Here is a 20,103-nt window from a genome sequence, read left to right as displayed (position 1 = left end):
CCAGGAGGTTACAACCCCTTCCCTGTCTGTCTTTTGGGGCTCCTCCGTTGTGCTAACCCACACTTTTGTCTTCCTCGACTCCTACGCGACCAACCGCGTCGTCCAGCCACTATTCCCGGCCTCAGACCCTCTAGAACTAATTGATGGGTTGCAATTAACAGGCTGACACACAGCGAAGCTGAAAGGCAATGCAAGATAATGTGCCATCCTACCTGCCCGACCGAGAACCAGCAGTACCCAGAAGGAAAAATCTTACTTAAGAAACCAGCAGACACTCAGCAAGACTCCCCTGGAGCCAAGAGGGAGGCTGCAGATGCAGAAAAAACAGACAGAAATCCTCCAATTTCTGCCTCTGGATGTGATCCAGACCGGGAGGTGCAACATACACTCCTCCCTTCTCGCCGGAGTCTGAGCGAGGAGCCCGAGGTCAAGGCCACGACATCCAGAAGTCATGCCACCGCTGCCGGAGGCTTCCTCCAGCTGCCAGGCTGGAGCTTTCTGGCTGCCCACACTCCGGGCAGCATCAACCACACCAAGCATGGATCAGCCGAGATGGGACACACTCCAACGCTCCATCCCTGGCTGGGCAAGAGGAAAGTCTCCTCTTTTCCTCCGCTCCGGACTCCCTGCACAAGGGATCTCCGATCTGCCACGAGGGATCTCTGATCTGCCTTCTCTCTGAACCATCCGGGGCTAAAACTTTTTGCAGCGTGCTCCAAAATCCTCCTAGCAACCCTGCTCCTGCCTTCCTGCGAAGCTGTTTATACTGGCCACCGTCATAAGCGTCCGAGGCAAGACGGACTCTACAACAGATCTCCTCTGACATTTCTTAAAAGGAAAATCTTCCCCCGGCCACGTGGTTCCAGTGACACAAGGTCTCCCAGTCCCACCCCGCCCAGTAACGACCAGTTTCCTTACTCATCTCTGCTCCAGCAGCACAAGGAGTTACTATGAGCAGAGCTACCGCACCGAGGCGGCCGACAGCCCCGGAAGAGCCGAGGCAGCTACCTGGATTCCTGCCTCCAAGGGAGCATGAAAGGAAAATAAAAGGACAAACCAGACCTGGCACCTGCTCTGCTCCTTGCAAAGCCGCTCGTCTTCCACAGAGGAGAAGGGCGAGGACACGCTGTGCACCAGGGGCCACGCAGAGCCTCCGGGTACCGGTGCACAGGGCAAAGGGATGTGCTCCATCTGCAGATGGCATGTTTATTTCTGTTCTTGTTTCTTTGCCATCCAGGTACGACATCACCTTTATAACCCTGCCTGTACCTGCTGCCTAACGTGACACAGCTTCGGGGCAGCACCAGATGTGATCAGCCAGCCCGGAGCAGCGGAGGAGGCAGCGCCGGCCCGGCCAGGTCCTTCTTGGAGGACGAAGCACCGAAAGCAAATCTTTCGGCCCTTGCCTGGTTCAGGGCACTTACAGTGCTCCCCAAAGCCTGCTAGGATGCTCAGCGCTCACAGTGAGGATGAGACCGGTGGCGAGGAAGTCACTCGGGGTAGTTCACCTCCAGAGATTGCCTGGATAGAAAGCCAGGCTGTTTGTGACGGCGTAGTACTGACCCCGCTCCACGTTACGGCATGACCACGCGATGATCAGGCACTGCAGACGCCAAAAATTTTGCAGGGGCGACAGCGTGCACGTGCACGCATCTCCTGCACACACATTTATGGATGTGCCTATGGGAGAGAAAATCCTCCCCGTGACAAGCAGGTCGCTAAACCAGAGCTCTATGGAGAAAGGAGGCAGGCTGTATTAAAAGAAAGCTGGTCACACTCAAACGAGGAATGGGATCGTACAGTCCTTTGTAAAGGTTATCGGCAGAGTTTGGGTGGGGAGCAGCGGTGAAGGACAAGTGCCAGCGCCATCCACCAAGAAGTGACAACTGAACACAGATAGACAGGCATCTGCAGCAGCTTCAGGAGACCAGCAGCATCCTAAACCCTTTGAGAAGGGCTATTTTCTAGAAAGATTAATTTCTACTCTTCCCAAGCGCAGCCTAAGTCCATCCGTGTGCACGGATCACTACAGCCTAACAACACTCCAGCAGAAGAGGACGCTTTTTCTCCCGGCCTGATAGGGAAGGAGAGACGTACAGAAATATCTCCAACACCGGCGCGGACTACGTGACACGGTCCAGGAGGGCAGAGCATCTCCCGCGTCCCACCCGGGCACGAACAGTTTTCAGTCGCCATCGTCAACTAGGACACCATCCTTCAGCCACAAACACACGGCCAGTAACACCAGTCGCCAGTAAATCCCACCTGAGTATTTTTTATTCTTCCAAGCCATCCAAGCAGACCTTAAGCATCCAGGGAAGGTGATGGTCGCAGAGCCGCCCTTCCACCACCCAAGTGCCAGACCCAGCCTGAATCGACAGCTCAGTATTGCTTCCAGCTTCAGCCTAGACTTCACACCAGACTTCGGCCCAGCTCAGCAGCAGGAATAAGCCCCACTGGGACGAGAGATTTGGAAGCGATGCGGGTACCCCCCACCCACCCCATGGAATAAAACCCAAGGGGAAGCGGGCACCTCCACGTGCAATTCAGAAACATTTGAGGCTGCGTTAGTTCAAAAAAGCAAACGGGTTGGGTTACCAGAACAAATACCTTCACAACACACGGGGTCGCGCAGAAGAGACTCAGCAACTCAGGCACCTGCACCAGCATCCAAACCCCAACATCCCTGCGTTATCTGTAACGTTCGCAGGGACGCAATGCCCGACCAGCGTGTCCGTCCTCGTGTGCTGCAGCCAGGTTAGAGTGAAGGCACTCCAAGCAGCTCTGCCACCATCTTGGTCCCTCCAAACAACAGGAACCGCGCCACGCCGTAATTTATATATTAAAAACTATGTTGGTGGAATAAAGGCTGTTTAAAGCCCTCTTCTGCTGGGCTCAGGGAGCAGAAATGGCATTTACATGCGCTGAGGACACGAGGTCCAACTTACCTGAACGTGCTCCACTCCCGCTGTTCAAAAGCCACTTTTGCACCCCTGAACCGCACGATTCCCCTCGCACGCCTAAAAACAAACCGAGCCCGTATGCAAACCACGGGTTTCACACGGTTTGGCTCCTCATCCAGAGCCCGCCGGCGCTGTGGGATGAAATCGTGTGTCTAGGGGCTGCCGAGAGCCCGGCACATGCACCGCTCCGACGTCTTCGCTTCCATCTAGGCTGAATACAAACCAACATCTACATCGTAAAATGCATTTCAACACAGCACACACAAAATGGCTGGCTCCCAAGACGAGCATTTCCATACAATACTATAAAAAGGATAATAACCTAAAAAGGTAATTATGACTTAACGGCTCGGCAGTCTGAAGAAAGATCTGCAAGAACACTGATGCAAAGGGGAAAAAAAAAAAAACAAAACCCACTATCGAATAAAAACGTGCTGCTCTTTGAATCCTGATGCTACGGATTGTAAGTTGTCAAGAAATACTACGCTGGGCTCGGATTATTGTGTGAGCCGCAAAGAGAAATACTACGCTACAGCCCTGTGGAGGAATTTTTATGCAGGTAAGAAAAAAAATACGTAGGGCCTATCGCGGAGATTTTATCAAGAGCAGAACGTGCACGAGGCTTTAAAGAAACACACAGCCCTAAATACAGCCTTAACAAAGAGAAAATAGCTGGCAGAGTCTTTAAAAAAATTCACCGAGCGTAAAAGGAGAGTTATTCATAAATTGGGGGTTTAAGCAAGGCTTCTCCCTGCCGTTCAGATGCACGAGAGGGGGGAAAAAAAAAAAAGACAAAGAAAATATTTTAGAAGACAAACCGTGAGGCTAGTTTTCGACAGGATCGGGGAGCTGTCTCTCGGTTGCAGCAGACCGTAAATTCTTACGGTCGTTTCGGCGCAAACTCGTTAAACAGTTCTGCTGTTTCCCCTTCCCATCCCCAGCTCCGAGCGATGGGAGACACCGGTCCCCCCCTCCGACAGCCCCGGCTCCCCACCCGGCTTCCTTCACCCTTCCCCGACAAACCGGAGCCCCATCCAGAAAGCAAATTAATAAACGAACGGACAAAATATTTGTCTATGATTCTAAAAGCGCCCTGGTCGGTACAGACACATCGCAACTTCCAAATCGACTCCGTCTCGCTGGATGAAACGCCCGCGGCTGCAGCGGAGGGGACTGCACGGCTGGTGAAACACAACCCCGGCCCCCCCAGACCCCAAATCACCGCTGGCCGGCTCGGAGCAGCCCCGGGTTTTGCAGCCCCAGGTCGAGTTCTGCACAGTACGAACCTAACGGTGGGGAGCAGGCGGCGGACAGAAAAAGTGCTTCTTTCCCTCTCCTATCTTCCCCTCCTAAGTTCGCATTTTTTAGCGAAGTTAATTTATTAGGAGGAGGCAATGACGGCTGCTGCATCCAGCGCAACGGACCTTACACCTTACCCCGTGAAACCATTTTCAGGTTGTGGCAGATGGGGAGAGGGGAAAGGAAAAAAAAAGCTGCTTTTTGCCCCTCAATGAGGGGGAAAAAAATATGAAAACACTCCTCCTGCTTCACGGGGAATTTGGCTGCGATCGCACGCTTTGGGGAAAGCCAGCCCTGCCAGCTGGAAAACGCTCCCCACCCTCGATGAACCGGTCAGTTAGAAAAAAAAATATATAATAATACTAGTAATAAAGGAGAGGGGGGGAAAGGGGAGCGTTCGCCTCCATCCTCCTCCACCTCTCCTCCCCATCCGTCAGGCTGAGCAAGCCGGGGATGACGCAGGCTTCCTTATATAATGCGCCGCGATTTCCTCGACTGCAGGCCCTGCCTTTGTGCGCGCCGCACGCTCCTGCGCGCTGGCGGCGAGCCACGCGCGCCCGTCAGCTGGCGGCCTCCGTGCACAGCGGGGCCGGGGCTGAGACGAAAGGAGAAAAAAATAAAAATAAAATAAAATAAAATGATGGGGGGAGGGGGGGATGCTGTTACATCAAACCATCGGCGCTAGAGACAAAAGAAAAAAAATATAATAAATTTATTATTTTTTTTTTAAATACCCTAAATCAGCTTTCCGTTGCAGCGGTAGAGCGGGGAGGGTTGGATTTAGTAATTCCAGCAGAATAGCGATGGTAGGAGCCTGGCGAGAGGTGGGGTTTTTTTGGAGGGGGGGGAGAGGGAAAGGAACCGCTCCAACAGCAAATACAAGCAACAGTGCTAGTTTTCTCCTTAAAATATTCTGTAAAGACATTACATTTAGCTGCCAAACTCATGTTTTTTAAAAAAAAAAAAAAAAGAGAGAGAGAGAGAGAAAAAGCAGATCTGATAATCCATAAAGAGCCTTTTGTCTGTTAAAAAAAATTAAAAATAAAATAAAAAAAGGACAGTCTAAAGAATACTTACAGGTACAATACTCCTGCTGCCTCCTCTAGTTGTCAAGAAAATTAGGGAGAAAAGAAGGGGGGACAGGAGAGCCGGGGAGCGGGGATGGCGGAGCGGGAAGGGGGGAGAGGAGGGCGAGGAAGAGCCAAGCTTTTTTTACGAGGAGCCCTCTCGGAAGAGCATGGGCGGCCCCGCGTGCCATCCCCCTCCAGGGACCTGCAGAAACCCTGTCTCAAAACGGGCACTTCCCTGCCAATCATGCGCTGTACTGTTATATTAAACAAAAGAAAAGGGGGATGCTTACTTTTACCCATGATGCCTCGCGGGGTAGGGAAAAAGAGAGAGAGAGAGGAAAAAAAAAAAAAAAACCTGAAAAAAAAACCAGTTGCAGCCGGTTTGTAACCTCAGGACATGGAATTATCTCTTAATTTTTTTTTTTTCTAATTTTTTTTTTTTTTTTTTTTTCAAGTGGGTTGTGGTATAAGAGTCAGTTGGCTGCCGCCCCCTCCCTCCCCCCGGCCGCCAGCAGCCCCTGGCCCCCCGCCAAACTTTGTCTTCATTCATGAGAGCTCCTTTCCTCTGATGGTATTTTAACTGTTTCGCTCCCGAAAAACGACGGTCGGGTCCCTCGACGCTCTGCACGCCGAGCTGGCGCGTGCAAGGCTTTGCTTCCTCCCCCTCCCCCCAAATAACCCCTGCACCCCAAGGTAGGGTAAGGCGTCAAAGCGTCCTCTCCAGCGCCCGGCTCACGGCACGCCGGTCCCAGCGAAGATGCCGAGGGATGCCGGCGAAGCCGACCGCGGCACGAGGGTGGACCGGCGGCACGGGTGACTGCATCCCTGCTCGCTGGAGGAGGGCATCTCCGCACCCTTGGGACAGCGGAGCCCGGTCTGGAGCTCTGACGGGTTTCAAACACCCGGATGGTTTCGAAGACACCGGCTGTGGGTTTGGCATCTCATCTTCCCTCCTTCGGCGGAGAGGAAGGATCCGGTAGGATTTTTGGCTGGTGGCACCTGAGACCGGACTCCAGCAGAGAGCGGCTCTACCAAACCTCAGGCTGAGCTGTTTTACCCAAATCTCAAAGGTGACCGATTCCCGCGGCTCTGGCACCGTTCCCTACGGCGAAGGAAAGGATGCCCTAAAGTCTAGAGGTGGAAGCAAGCGACTGAAGATGAAATGCAGGAGGGAGCAGCAGTAAGGATGATGGTGATGAGTTTGAGGCCTCGTTAAGGAATTAACGTGCATTTTGAGCATCCAGCACACCGAGCAGTTCCTCCAAAAGCAACAAGGACAGAAATGATTCACATTCATCTTAGTCCGGCTCCGCCACTCCATCAGCTTTTTATAAAATCGGAATTATCGAATTCAGTTTCTTTATGCTGAAAGCAGAAATAAAACCAATATTCTCCTGTCTTCGCAAGCCAGAATGGAGAACTCGAGAGAGGGAGAGCCTGAGGTGACAGCGAAGCGAAGCTGGGCTGCCGACGCTTACCCTACCCAAACGCCTACCGATACACGTCCAGAAATAGGTTAAAAAACTTCAAACAGAATTTTTTGAATGACTGTATCCTTTTCATAAGGCATCTCCAACACATTTTACCATTTATTACTTAAAATGGTAAAATATATTGGAGATATAAGTTCCTATCCAAAGGGAAAGGCCTCATCCACCTTCCCACGCCGCATCCTTTATTGGTCTAACCCCCTCCGTTAACGAGTCCCTTCAAGCATTGTCCAAAGCTGGTGAACGGACAGATTACCCCAAAACCCAGCACAAACCCGGCTTTGCCAAACACGGAATGAGAATCGGCGTCTCAACGGTTCAGACGAAAACGGTTGGTGTGACCGGGCGGCTGAAATAACTGATGAACTAGGAACCTTCCATTTTGGGTTGCAAATCACAAAATGGTGCTAATCAAAGGTTAACAAGAGCACTGGCGTCAATTTGGAGAGACTCCCTGCGTGTAATTAGTATTAGTACTACACTTAATTTATTTGTGGAGCAAGCAGAAGTGATCGACTTACAAATTACATCTTTTTCGAGATAGCACACACAGGTTTCACTGGTTTTACACGCTGAAAGCATTATCAAATCATCTTCTAAAAATAAAGCTATTACACAGTGCACAAATAACCATGTAATCTATAATACCCAGTAACTATCATGTATTTAGACAACCTATGGGCTGCAGAGAATCTGGTAATTAAGCAGAGTTTCAATGCCACTCCAAGCACTGGTACTACCCGAGTTTGCCTTTATTAGATAAAATGGAACAATTTCGTTTACAAAGGGGGAAATAACTAATTAGGCTTTAATTACATGGTAGTTACCATAGATTTATAAACTAATGAGGTGGTGGTTTGGGCCCCAATAAGACTTATTTCCAGGCTGCGTCCACCAAAATCGTGCAGACCGAGTGGCAGGTCACGGGAGGACGAAGAAGAGAAGCGCAGGTTAAGAAATTGGTAGTTTTTAAGAGAAAGCCCAAGCACATTACAGCTGAGAAGTCTTCAGAAACCCTGAGGTTCTGCTTGAAGAAATGATGTGTTTTGGGGTCTCAGGGGGGAAAAAAGAAGGTATTATGTTAGGAAATGTCTCTTCCATATGGCGTGAAGAAACCCGCAGCCTCTGATGTGCTGCGGTTGGTGGTCATCGCTGGTGGGTCCGGCCCCTCCACGCAGAGATGGGCACGCGTGGCTTCTCCCAGGGAGCAAACACTCGTCTTTCACGGTATCTGTTCAATCCCAGGGAAAAAACCTACACGGCAATACCTGGGAAATGCTTCTCAAGTCCAGGCAGGGCTGGAGGAAGCCGTCTCACCAACACCCCGGCACCGGTTTTCCTTTCCCTCCGCAGACTGCCGTTATCTTTAATGTAACGCTGCTTGGGTCCGATTACAGACAAAGTTGACCCTCTCTTCATTTAAAACCCAGAATTGAGATGTTTTTGCTGACTGTCAACATTCACGCCTCAGCAACGTGTCCTCGGCTGCGGGTCTTCGCAGGCGAAATTCAGTCCCCCAGCACTGAGTCCACGTACGATGCTCAGTGCAGCCCCAGCCCGTATACTGGTGTACACTGGTACTCACTGGTATTCACCTCCCCGGGCACTGCAGGGAGACTCTGCCCAGCCTTGCAGCTTGTAATTTCTTCACCATGTCACGGAGAAACATCAACCGCTATCAAGGAGGAGATTGCGCTACCTCAAATGGTTCCCTCTAGGGAAATCTCCATCCTAGACTTCTTTATCTCACCTCCTCATTGACATCAGCCCACCGCAGCAAAAAGTTTCTTCAGCGTTTTTTCTCTGTCCTCAGCCGTTTCCATTCTCTGATTTTTAGGACCGTCTCACGCTTTTTCCATACTCGCCGTCCTCCTCCAGACCTTTCATCCTTGTTTTAAGGCGTGCGGAGATTCGGCAGAGATGAAACTGTTTCCAACAAATTAGAGGTGGTTGAAGATGCCTTACATCTCTCCTCCTGCCCTGTCCTTTATCCCGCTGTTGCAAGGCTTCTGAAAGATCTTTATGGCCAGGATGGGGAAAGGTATTGGTAAAACATCACTGGACTGTTCATTTAATTGAATTTTAGGGTCCTTTCACAAGGACCTATCCTCTGGGTGCTTCTATTTCCAGTATGAAAAGGCCTTTGACGAAGTCTGCAAAAGTGCTAACAATAGCTGCTTTTATGCGGCTCTGTTTCCCGAACCCAATTCATTATCTGCAGGTGATCCATCGCTGAGAAATCTCTCCCCATTCCCGTCGGCTCTGCTGGGTGATTAGCCCAGAAGTCCCCGTCTTCTCTTCATTTACGCTTTTACAGCGATTCTTATATATAATACACAAAGGACGGGTGGCAAGGGTCTCTAGGGCGGCAAACCTTCAAGCTTTCCCAGGTAACTAATCAGGAAGGTAAGAAAGAGGCGGCTGACCAGAAAAGTAGGATGCCTGGAGTTAATTTATTGGGACGAAATATTTGGAAAGTTTGAATTATGAAGTCACTTGTTAAAGGACTAAGGCAGCGTGGTACCCAAGTAACGGCAGGGTGAGATTTAGCCCATAATCTGACCACCGCACACTGGCCCAGGAAACGACGACAGTGCCACAACTCCAAAATAAGCAATAAAATTGGGTAATGCTCCCGACATCAGGGACAAGTGATGAATCCATCGCATTTAACTGCACAGGAGAAGGGCGTAAGAGATGAAGAGCAGAGGGTGGGTTTGGAGGTAGATGCTGGTAATGAGGTTGAGCCCAGAAGTCTCCCAACACTCGGTGTGAAGATGGAAGGAAGGCTAATTTCATATACAAACCCATTATATGAAGTTACGACAAGAAGAAAGCCCACGATCCAAAGAGCAGTAAACGTCACGATAGTGGTTGGGGAAGAGAAAAAGATTTAATTACAACACTTCTATTGAATTTTAACTTCAACCAGAACTAAACATCCAACAACAGACAGTTGTTGGTGGTGTAAATACAGGACTAGTAATAAAGTCAGCAATTCAAAGCAATAACATCCCTGTATCACTAAAGGATGGGGACACCGGCAGCATCGCTCCTCAGCGTTGCCCAAATCCCATGCTGAATCTCCAGACAAGGCTCCGTGATGAACCGAAGGACAGGTCAGGATACAGACTTGCATCCGTGCTGCTGGTATTTCAAATCAACACATCTAAAGAACAATAAATCTCTCCTAATCATTTTTCTGGGGGAAAAAAAAAAAAAAAAAAACACCACAAAAAAAAAACCCCTGTCCTGTGGTCTGTCACTGCTCTTCGTTGTGCCCGGGAGCACCGGAAAGTCTCCAACACAGCAGGACCCAAACAGGACAGCTTTCTGCAGCAAAGCGAGCGATGGGAATAGGGTGGGTTTCAGCAGGACTCCTCTCTTCCCTCGTTGCTTATTCCCCACCTGCGTTGTCCTTTGGTTATAAATCTGTCATCCGAGCTGCCTCTTCTCCTCCAAAACAGAGGGATCCTGGACCAAATCCCCTCCTCTTCACATTTTTTGGACCTGCTTTCCTTCCTTCTCATTAGCCAATAGCAAGCAGATGATCGTCATCATCGTAATACAGCTTCAGACTAACAGCAAGTACTTTGAAAAATATTTTGGTAAAACTGGAAGATGATTACATGAGGAAAGGAATGAAATTTTTTTGTTTTTTTTTTTAATTTGCCATTCAATACTACTTCAAAGGCTGCTAATCTCAAGGCAAAGGAACTGGTGAACAAGGTTTCACCAGCAAACTCACAGGAAGCAGAACAATGTTCACCAGGAAAAGACCACCAGACTGCCTCAGCCTAATTCACAGTTATTTCATTTTCTACAGGCTGCTCACAACTGGTGTAACCCCACTACCTAAGTTCAGTCCAGGTCTGGGGTTAACCCCTCTGAAATTATCAACTCTCTCTAAAACGCAACACAACCAAGGCTCAGATCTGTCCTTTGACTGATCTCCTTTTGAAAAATTCAATAGAGTGCCAAGGTTAGCTCCCCTCACTCACTTTTAATGGCAATTTTAACAGACCGGTCACCATCCATGACACCACCGACTAACTGCAATGCGATATTTTCATCATGGTGCTATCCCACCGGAAAGCGAATGGACGGCAGTCCTATTTCTATCCTCACCACAAAGCGTGGGAAGCTAACCATGTCCAGCAGCTGCCGCCTTCCCAGTCCAGTTGTTTTCAGCACTGAAACGTAAAACTAGTGAGCGGCACTTTGGGTCCACGTATTTCAGAGCAGCAGACTAAATGAGAGTAAAGCAAGTACAATTAGCACAAAAATGCCAGTGTGAGAGCAAAACAACAAAAAAAGCCCATATGGGGAAGAGAAATCAAGGAGTCCAGGGGCTGCTGGTGGTCCAACCAAACCCCATTGGCAAGCCATTGAGAAAATGGGCTCACCGGCACACCGAGAGAAACACCCAAAACTGCCATATGGTGCCCAGCAATTTATTGAGACATCCTTGGTTGCTTGCAGCAAGCTTCCCAACCCATCATTCCTTTGATTTATCCAAATCTCAGCAGAACACACCGACTAAATACAGCCGAGCCCGGAAGGGAGGTTATTTTAAAACGGTATTACTAAAGAAATTCAGGACCTGATCTTCCGTTAAAGCCATTCCTTTAAAAACAAGTCTCTTAGCATCTTTCCTCTATTTCAGCAGACCCATGTGTTGTTCCGGGGGTACTGAACACGGAGCGTTACGTTAAACCAGTGCCTCCAAATTGAGAGCGGAGGCTCCGGCCACGGACACCAAAGTGCCGCCTTCCTCTGCATGGCCGCTGGTTTGTTGAAATTGTTGCAGGGACTAAAACAATAAGCTATTGAAATGCCAAATCGGACTCACGCTGCACTAGTAGGTATTTAAAGTTGTCAGGTCTCCAAGATTAAATTAGAATCAGGGACTTTAATAAGAAGCAAGTTAAGGAGTGATTCACAGAAAGGGAAAATGCATTGGGTTTGGACTTACTCAACAACAAGGGACTACTACCAAGCAACCATTTTGAAACTCTCGGAAAGTCCGCATCTGTCTGATTTATTTCCTTTCACTCAAAATCCCCTTTTAAAAACAAAAAAATCTGAAGAGCATCACCTCTTGGCTGGTGACAAAGGTAAGCCAGACCGTGCAGGGCGTTAACAGATGTGTTTGAGGAGCGGACAGCTTCGTTCCGGATACAGGAGCAGGTTACACCCGCACATCGGTCGCCCACTGTGGGTAATCGCTACAAACCACCACCTAAAGGGTGGTTTTAAACTGGGAGCAGCTCAGCTGATGCCCGGATTTCCAGCTACTCCCCAGTCAAAGCCCCGGTGCGGACCTTCACTCAGCCACCTAACTGAGACAACGATCCAACTTTAACGAATACTCAACAGCATAAGTCTTAAAATTCCCTACGATTACGTAGCAAGTCACACAGCATAATGGACAAGTAGGTTTTCCATTCAATATCTCGGCCCCTCACTAAACGCGGGTAGTTGCCGGAGCGCAGACGGAGAGGAGACTACGCCTGTAGGTGTTTGCAAAGATGTTGCAGAGTTTCATTAATTTTACACAGTTTGTTTCCGGATACATGCGTATAGTTCTCAGCGACTGACTGGGAAAACAAAAATACATATATATAAAAGAACCATTTTTAAATGGCAAAGTGTTTAAACATAAAACTCCAGATTACAAAAAAAAACCCCAAAACATTATGATTGGCAAAGCATATGGGGCCTTTGAGATAATGTCCTGCCCCCTCCCTCCCTCAGCTCCTCTCAGCAGCGAGGAGTTTCAGCTCTTTTGTCTTTTCAGGGACTAAGTTAATTTTATTCTACTCAAACAGTGACTCTGCTGCAGACAAAAGGAAAAATGAAGACCCACTGCAGTGAAACAAGTTTTATAATTCATTAAAGTGAATTATCTTTCTTCTCCTACAAACTGTGTTAGGCAGTCGGGAAAAGAAAAGAAAAAAAAAAAAAGACAAGCAAACCGTTAAACCCAGAACTTGTCAGCAGCAAAAACCTCATCGGCAGGAGGACTTTAGGTTATCCATCTCCATTCACGTCTCCCCTGCTCCTCGAAGTGAGGATGCGATACCGGGGCGGTGCAGAGCGAGATCTCGCACATTTGCTTTGCAAGTCTTCGTGCCAGGATGTCGATGAGAAAGCTTCTTCCACAGACCGGAGGAGACCAGGGAGCCGGAGCTGACTTACACCAGGGCGAACAGTTTGGGGGAAAAGAGCTAGGTTTAGTCTCCGATGAGAGGCATTTCAGGAGGACACATCCTCCTTCCTTGCTGAGAGCTTGAAGAAACACACTTTCATCTGTTTCCTGGCTGGTAGGGATGCGACCAAAAGGTATTCGGGCTCGGCAGAAGAGGGATAAAAAGCCTGATCCCAACACATGAGCTCCCCAAGACAGCAGGGAGAGGTCTGGCCTCTTTCCTCCAAAATCCCATTTCCGTAGCTTGCCTCTCGGAACCACTCTGCCTTGGGAAGAGGAGGGATGCGCCCGTCTGCTCCCCAGGGGAACCCCAGCCATCCCAGACCGCAACATCAGGCCCCAAAAGATTTGGACGGGGAAAGGTAACGCTTCGAGATGGTGCAGGCAGAAGGGTTTCTATTCCCTGCAAATATTTATCTTCATGCAGGCTGGGTGATAAAGATCCTGTTTCTAGCCCCCAATACCAAACCAGAGCATTAACTGGAATGCAGGATAAGTATTTAAACAGTTTATCTTCATGTATCGAAGCACATAGCTGCTCCGCTCCCAGGTACGGACAGGGCATAACCCAAAGCTGCAGGTCCGGGAGACAGAAAACAGGCAGTAAGCAGCGGCATCCTCTTCCCAAGATGACAGATGGGTTTTGGTTAGGTCTAATCCCAAAGAAAATGGGATTCTTGCATTCAGTTTCTGAGATTCAATGAAAACGAGGCCTAAATCCAGGATACTCTGGAAAAATACTCTTATTGGCTTCAGGCAGTTTGAGCTTGTGGTCGCTACAACTTGCCCCAGAAGCCCAAGTCCAGCAGCACCGGGGTGCGGAGCAGCAGCACCGCCACCACTGACCCTACAGGATCCAGAACTGGGTGGTTTATGCCATTTTTAACTCTTCCGTTGAACCGAAGGGTACACGGCCACAAGTTATTTTATTATTAGCACCGTCTGGCCCCCGCGCAGCCGTACAGAGCTGCTATTTTGACGCAGGCGCCCGAAAGGCACCAGCGCACGGCTCCGGCAGCCGGCACGCTGGGAGAGGAGAGCGCATGCACCAGCCGCCCCACCGACGGCACCGCGCGTTTGCATATTCAACAGCAGCGAGATTTGCCTTTAAAGACCAGGCATGAAAAATTTACGCAGGAAAAGAACCGCGACGAGAACGCCAACTGCTGCGACGAAAACCAATAAGCGGGAGGAAACGCACGGCTCAGGGCAGATCCTCCCGTGACTCCGAGCACGACAGGACACCTTTCCTCCTTCCTCGGCACTCTCCATTGCGCCGCGGGACCGGAGGGGAGACAGCTCATTTCAGCCCGAACCGAGAACTTCTCTGGCTTTTGCTTTCCGTCACCACCTTAATGGTCTTTTAATGCCTCTCTCTCCCCTCTTGCAACTCTTTCCATCATCCGGCAGGATGCTCCTCCGACCTTGAGGAACCAGGCAGGGCTTGTAAGCAAAGGCTGCCTCTAATCTACCACCGGGACTCTGAAATCGGACAATTTCAGGGTTCAGCCCCAAAATACGCACTCAAACCTGAGCAGTAGCACCCTCCATCCAGTGAAAGCCTGTTACGCCATCCCGGCACATGCACGGCTCCACTGGAGTTGGTACCACCTACCTGGAAATACCTGCTGCCGCCACGAAGCCGAAAGACTTTGATTAGGGATGAAACAAAATGGATGCAGGACTGACATGCAACGGTCACGTCAATGCTCCGTGGAAAAAAAAAACCCCGAGGCTCTTTATAGACTCCTCCGTGCCGGTCTTCGGTCTAATTTTAGAGAGGAGGCTTGGAAGCGCCTCTCCTCACACCCTCCAAATTCCAAATGCTGGTGCTGGTCTTCAGAAGGATTTCAGGCATATTCTGGATACCGTTATCACAAATAACCGGATGATATTCCGCATCCAAGGGGCAGAGTTGTAAAACTAACTGCGATCCGAAGTTTAGCGTTATCCCCCTTTCCTCAATGCATCTTAAATAATCCCGCCTTTGCGAGGGCTGAGCGAGCAATTAGAAGCGATACGCCACATTTATATGAAAATCATGGAGAATAAAAAAAAAAAAAAAAAAGAATAAATCCCGGCACTGTAGCCTCTTCCCTGACCCACTTCCCACGGATGCGGACGAGCTTTCCAAGGTCTGTGCATGCAACGAGGCGCTTGACAAACCTAAAACCATCCGACCTGGGATAATCATCCATGTTTTGAACAAGACAAGACCGTAAGGCGACAGGAGGGAACCGATCAGTCACAAGAAGGAAGCCCCTGTACCTTAGGGCAGTATTATCAGCAAACGGGCCAGAGCTCTACTTGAAAACACGGCTTTGTTCTGTTAGAAGTAGCACCTAGAGTTGTTAAAACAAACAGAGGGCAAACCTCACTCTTGTATTCGTTATACAGAGCTCATTGCCCCAGTTGTACGGATCACACTGGGGAAAAACAACAAAACCACCCCTGGAACTACTTCAGTTTTCCTTGATTCCATTAAAAACAACAAAAAAATCCTAACGGCATTCTTTAAGATTTTGGGTATCTGAAGGGGAGAGAGCAAAGGGCAAGGAATGCCTCCAAGGGAATAGTACGAGATGAAAGAGCTGCCCAGCTCAAGGACGGGACCTGCCATGCCCAAACGACCCCCCCCACGCCTGGGGGTCCCCGCTCCCCTCCCCAGCCCGAGGCGGTTTCTCTCCGTATCCCCATCAAAGCCGAGCCACATCCATCGCCAGACCCAGGCACCACCACGACACCGGGACGGCTTCCATCCTCTGCCCAATTAACCCAGGAAATAATTTCTCTCCAAATCAGGTTTGGCGCATGAAGGCAGCGGTGTCCGAAGGCCGGTTTCCAGTTTAGCTGGAGGTCCGGGAAAGAGCAGGAAAGCTTGGGACGCACTGCTCGGCTGGCGATGCTCAGGGCAGGGGGAACGTCACCGTCAGCCTCAACTCTCCCCATAGAGAGCCGGAAAGCACCAGGACAGCCACCAGGTATGTAGCTCCATTTTAGGGTTAGCTAAACTTTATGTCCATTCATTTCCAGCTTTAACAAAAAAAACAAGCAGGAAAACAAGAAGCACTGCACATCCCCGGGCCACCGGCAGCCGTCCAGCCACGAAACTTTATCATCTACCCCAACCGGACCGTGAGAGCCCCCGAAAGCAAGATCAGATCCTGAGCGTCACACCAGGCAGGGTGACGTATTTGACAAAGTCCCAATTTCAGAGTAATGCTCTTTAAGGGAAAAAAAAAAATAATTAAAAAAAAAAATCTCTTTTTCAAATGACCCAGATAAGCCTTTCAACTCCACCTCTCGCAATAAATACGTGCCAAGGCAAAACGAGCCTCTCCCCGGGCAGACGGTCCACCGGGATGCGTGCGAGCACAGCTCCTCGCTTTTCCACCGCTTTCCACAGAAACCTCCTGAAGAAAGCGCAGCTGCGGCAGAGAACACTTATGATTTTTTTTTTAAATAGCCAAATTACCTGAAATACTGAAACCGATCAAGAGAAATGACGTGAAGTCTATCCATAACAGCGAAGGAGAGAAATACGGGCTCATCGCAACATCTCACTTCCCAGGCCCCGTTGCTTGGTGCATCACCCCGAGATGATGCAAACTAAATTATGGAACAGCGATATATCATCCCACGTGTTTAAAAAAACCTGCAAAATAACCTACATGCAACAACAACAACAAAAAAGTCACTGCAAATGAAACCCCAGCCATCTGTAAGCAGGCTCCTCTGAACCCCCTCGAGATTAAGGAGCAGAAATCCACGAGTCTCTGGGCGAAACCCAAAAAGACGGCTTTCCACGGAGCGATCGCTCGCGGCACCGAGGAGCTACGGAAGCAAATGGATCCCCGAACCGCGTCCGCGCTCGACCTGCCCGCGCAGAAGCGCCGGCGAGGTCTCGGCACGGCAGCTCCGCGTAAAAGTAAGTTTCTTCTCCATCTTCCAGCAGTCGATCCAACGCTATAAAACTGCAGCGGCATGTGGCACGGCCTGATAGGTTGAATTTCTGCGCGTGAGGTGGATAGCTTTACATGGGGATTAGATTTATAGCCAATCTCTCTTTTTTTTTTTTTTTTAAAAACAGAAACATTTTGCTGTTGTGCCTCGGCACAAACACGATGCAGAGCCACACGTTCGGTACTCGCACACCAGCGGCTTTAAACACCACCCGAACCAAACGCCCCTTTAAAAAAATAAAAGTTTCTCTCCATGGGGTAATACGCTGGGTTGTAAAAAAAAAAAAAAAAAAAAAAAACCAAAAAACAGGGATTTTTCCTCCCCCCCCCATCCCTAGTTCTCGTTATTGCCAAAATGTTTTAAAAAATCAGCGATTCTTACGACAGAGCGGTGCAACAGGACTCCTTCCGAGCCGGGATGAGCGGGGCCGCTCGCCAGACAAAGGCTCCCAAAAAGGGGCGAGTTATCCCGGTGCACAGGGGCCGCAGCCCACTACCCCCCGCAAGATCAGGGTCTGGTGAGAGGTTCGTAGTTGCAGGAGGGGGAAGAACAAAGCGCAGAGAATTGTCAATTAACAGGGAAATAAATTAAAAGAAAAAAAAAAAGTCTTCGGTGATTGTTTCTCCTTAAATGCTGAAGGGAGTAGTGAGCGATGAGAGCAGCTCAGTGAATGAATCCGGGAAGCTCCTCTCATCCAAACCCCCCTGCATCTTCCGAGCGGTTGATCACGAGCCCCGCACCGCTCCCTCGGAAGAAAACATTGGCAGAAAAGACACTTTCAAGAGCATCTTAAGTTTAATTAACTCTGCCGAGTAGCTATTTCTGCTCTCCCCTTCCCAGAAACATTTGAAAGGAGGCAGCGATCCCCCACCCTGCTCCGGAGCAGCCGGGAGCACAGCAGGGACCGGGATGCTCTGAGCGGAGCCGCGTGCCATGACCGGCAGGAGCCCGTTAGCCATCGGAAGAGGAAGCCAGGCCGCTCTCGGCACGGGCAAACCGCAGCGCTGCAAAGATGGATGCTCCCTGTCAGCTGCACGTCACATTCGGTTTCACGCAGCCTCGTGATCAGGAAAAGCGCCGAAGCGAAGGTTGCACCTCGCGCTAAAGATCTTAACGGCTCGGAAATCAGGTCGCCGGCCCCGAGACGGGTCTTTTGGGCTGTTTCCCACCGCCAGGCAATCAACAGCTCCGATGCACCCAGGAGAACCAGGAATGCAACAAATTCCAGGCATGCTCCTAAATCACGGCGAGGCAGGGGGATCCCTACAGACGCCCAACCAAGGGGACACGAACCCCGTTTCGGATAAGGTACAAACGTGGTAAAGGCATCGTTTCACCCCGAGGGTGCCCGGTCCCAGCGGCATCCCAGCTCGACGGCTGCACCGAGCTCCCGCGACGGCCACGTGAGCCAAAATCGTGTTTGCCCCCGGTGACAGGAGCATCACGGGCTATTTAAAATCCAGGGATGTGCCAGAGCAGAGCACCAGCATTTCAAGGGGTGGGGGCTCTCCCTGCACACCTAGACAGCTCAAACACGGCCGGCCCTTGGCTCCCTGGTGAGAAGGCACACGCTCCTCTGCCGGTAGCCAACCACGCACAATCCTTAAAAACCACCGTCCTCTTGAACCGCTTGTTGTTGCAATCCTTCCCCAACCCCCACCAAAGAACACCGAGAAATAAGAGTCAAAACCTCCCACACCTTCTTCCAGAAGGACGCCGTTCCCCACAGGCTCATAACCCCCCCCCTTCCTCCTCCAGCCTGTCAGCAGCCAAGGCAGGCTCAAAAAAAAAAAAAAAAAAAAAAAAAATTAAAAAAAATCCCTTTTCGGGGGGTGATTTCAGCAAACAGAAGGCGAGGAAGGCAAGGCAGCTAAAGCGAATCGATACGATCGCATCCATATGCTGTCGCTCTTCCTCCTTGCTTTCAGCTACCCTCCGCTTGCCCAAACCACCTCCTCCTCCTCTCTTCCTGGCAGAGCACCCCCCCCGCCATCAAAGAGACCCTTCTTTCTCGCACGGAGGGGAAGGGAGAGCATTTCTAAACGCCTTGAACACTCTTATTTTGGGAAATTGAGCAAAGGGGAGAGGAACCATACCACCCAGCTTCCCAAACGCCGAGTGAGGAAGGGCCTGTGCCTCCCCAAAAGCGGGGTTTTCATCCCCCCAGCAAAAGGGGTGCGGGCAGGGCTGCCTGTGCTGCCCGCATGGAAGGAGGAGGCAGTTGCTGGACTCTCTTGCTCCACGTTAAAGCAGAGATGTGAAAGTTTTCCTGGCTGCCCCCCTCCTGGTTTTGACGTGGGGAAGCAGCATCAGGAAAGGGGGGCGGAAAGCAAAGAAAGGAGGCAGAATCCTGCAGGGCAGAAAACCTGGATTCCCAACCGACAGCAGAGCGAGGCAGGGACAGTCATTCACCCCTTCCCATCGCCTGCCCAACGAGGGAGCAGGGAAACGCCGCGATGGCAACGCTGAAGGAAACGGGAATCGCAGAAGGAAACGGGAATCGCAGAAGGAAACGGGAATCGCAGAAGGAAACCCAGCAGAAGAGGAGGGAACAAAGGGGGTGCCCCCTCCGGGTGACGGGGTGGGGGGAGCAGCCAGCCCCGAGCCCCCCCATCGTGGGGGGCCGCTCCATCGCGGCGTCGCTCCCCGTGAAGCGGCGGTACCCAGCCCCAACCCCGAGGACTGGGGGGACGGGGGGTGACGGACCCTGCTCCCCCAAACCCTCCAGGTGCGTGGAGAGGCGGCTGCTCCCGCCCCGCTCTCTCGCCTCCGGTTAGAAGGAGGCGGCCGCCCCCGCCCCGCTCTCCCTTGCCCCGGGGACCCCCCACGCACAGCAGGCCCGGAGCCAGGCAGCGCCCGCACCCCGCTTCCCCACCGCCCCCGGCCCAGACAGCCCCGCCCCGGCCCAGACGGTCCCCAGCCGGGCAGGGACCGGCCCCCCCAGCCCTGGAGGAAGAGCCAACACCCCGTTTTACCACGGGGCATCCCCGCCCCCAGCCCTCCTCGCCCGTTCCCGAGGGCTGGGCCAGCCCCTGCCACCCCCCCAAACCCCTTGGGCTCTGCCCCCCCACCAAACCCTGGGCTCTGCATCCCCCCAAGCCCCGCTG

At 50.9% G+C, this 20,103-nt stretch overlaps 1 protein-coding gene across 3 annotated transcripts in view; it reads right to left on the bottom strand.

The window, feature by feature from the left end:
* The window catches only part of GATAD2B (GATA zinc finger domain containing 2B), a 41,499-nt gene that overhangs the window by 20,856 nt on the left and 540 nt on the right, over positions 1 to 20,103 (bottom strand). Inside the window, exon 1 of one of the 3 annotated variants that reach the window (XM_075524704.1) lies at positions 5,340 to 5,576. The exons of 1 other annotated variant lie outside the window; for it this stretch is intronic. The gene's annotated coding sequence lies outside the window, so the exon portion shown is untranslated. Of the gene's footprint in view, positions 1 to 4,249; positions 4,613 to 5,339; positions 5,577 to 20,103 lie in introns of those variants that run through there. One more of the 3 variants, XM_075524706.1, reaches the window with a different exon arrangement.

This window comes from Mycteria americana, chromosome 25 (genome assembly GCF_035582795.1).
Source record: "Mycteria americana isolate JAX WOST 10 ecotype Jacksonville Zoo and Gardens chromosome 25, USCA_MyAme_1.0, whole genome shotgun sequence".
NCBI classification, from domain to species: Eukaryota; Metazoa; Chordata; class Aves; order Ciconiiformes; family Ciconiidae; genus Mycteria; species Mycteria americana.
This window is presented reverse-complemented; position numbering and strand designations above follow the sequence as displayed.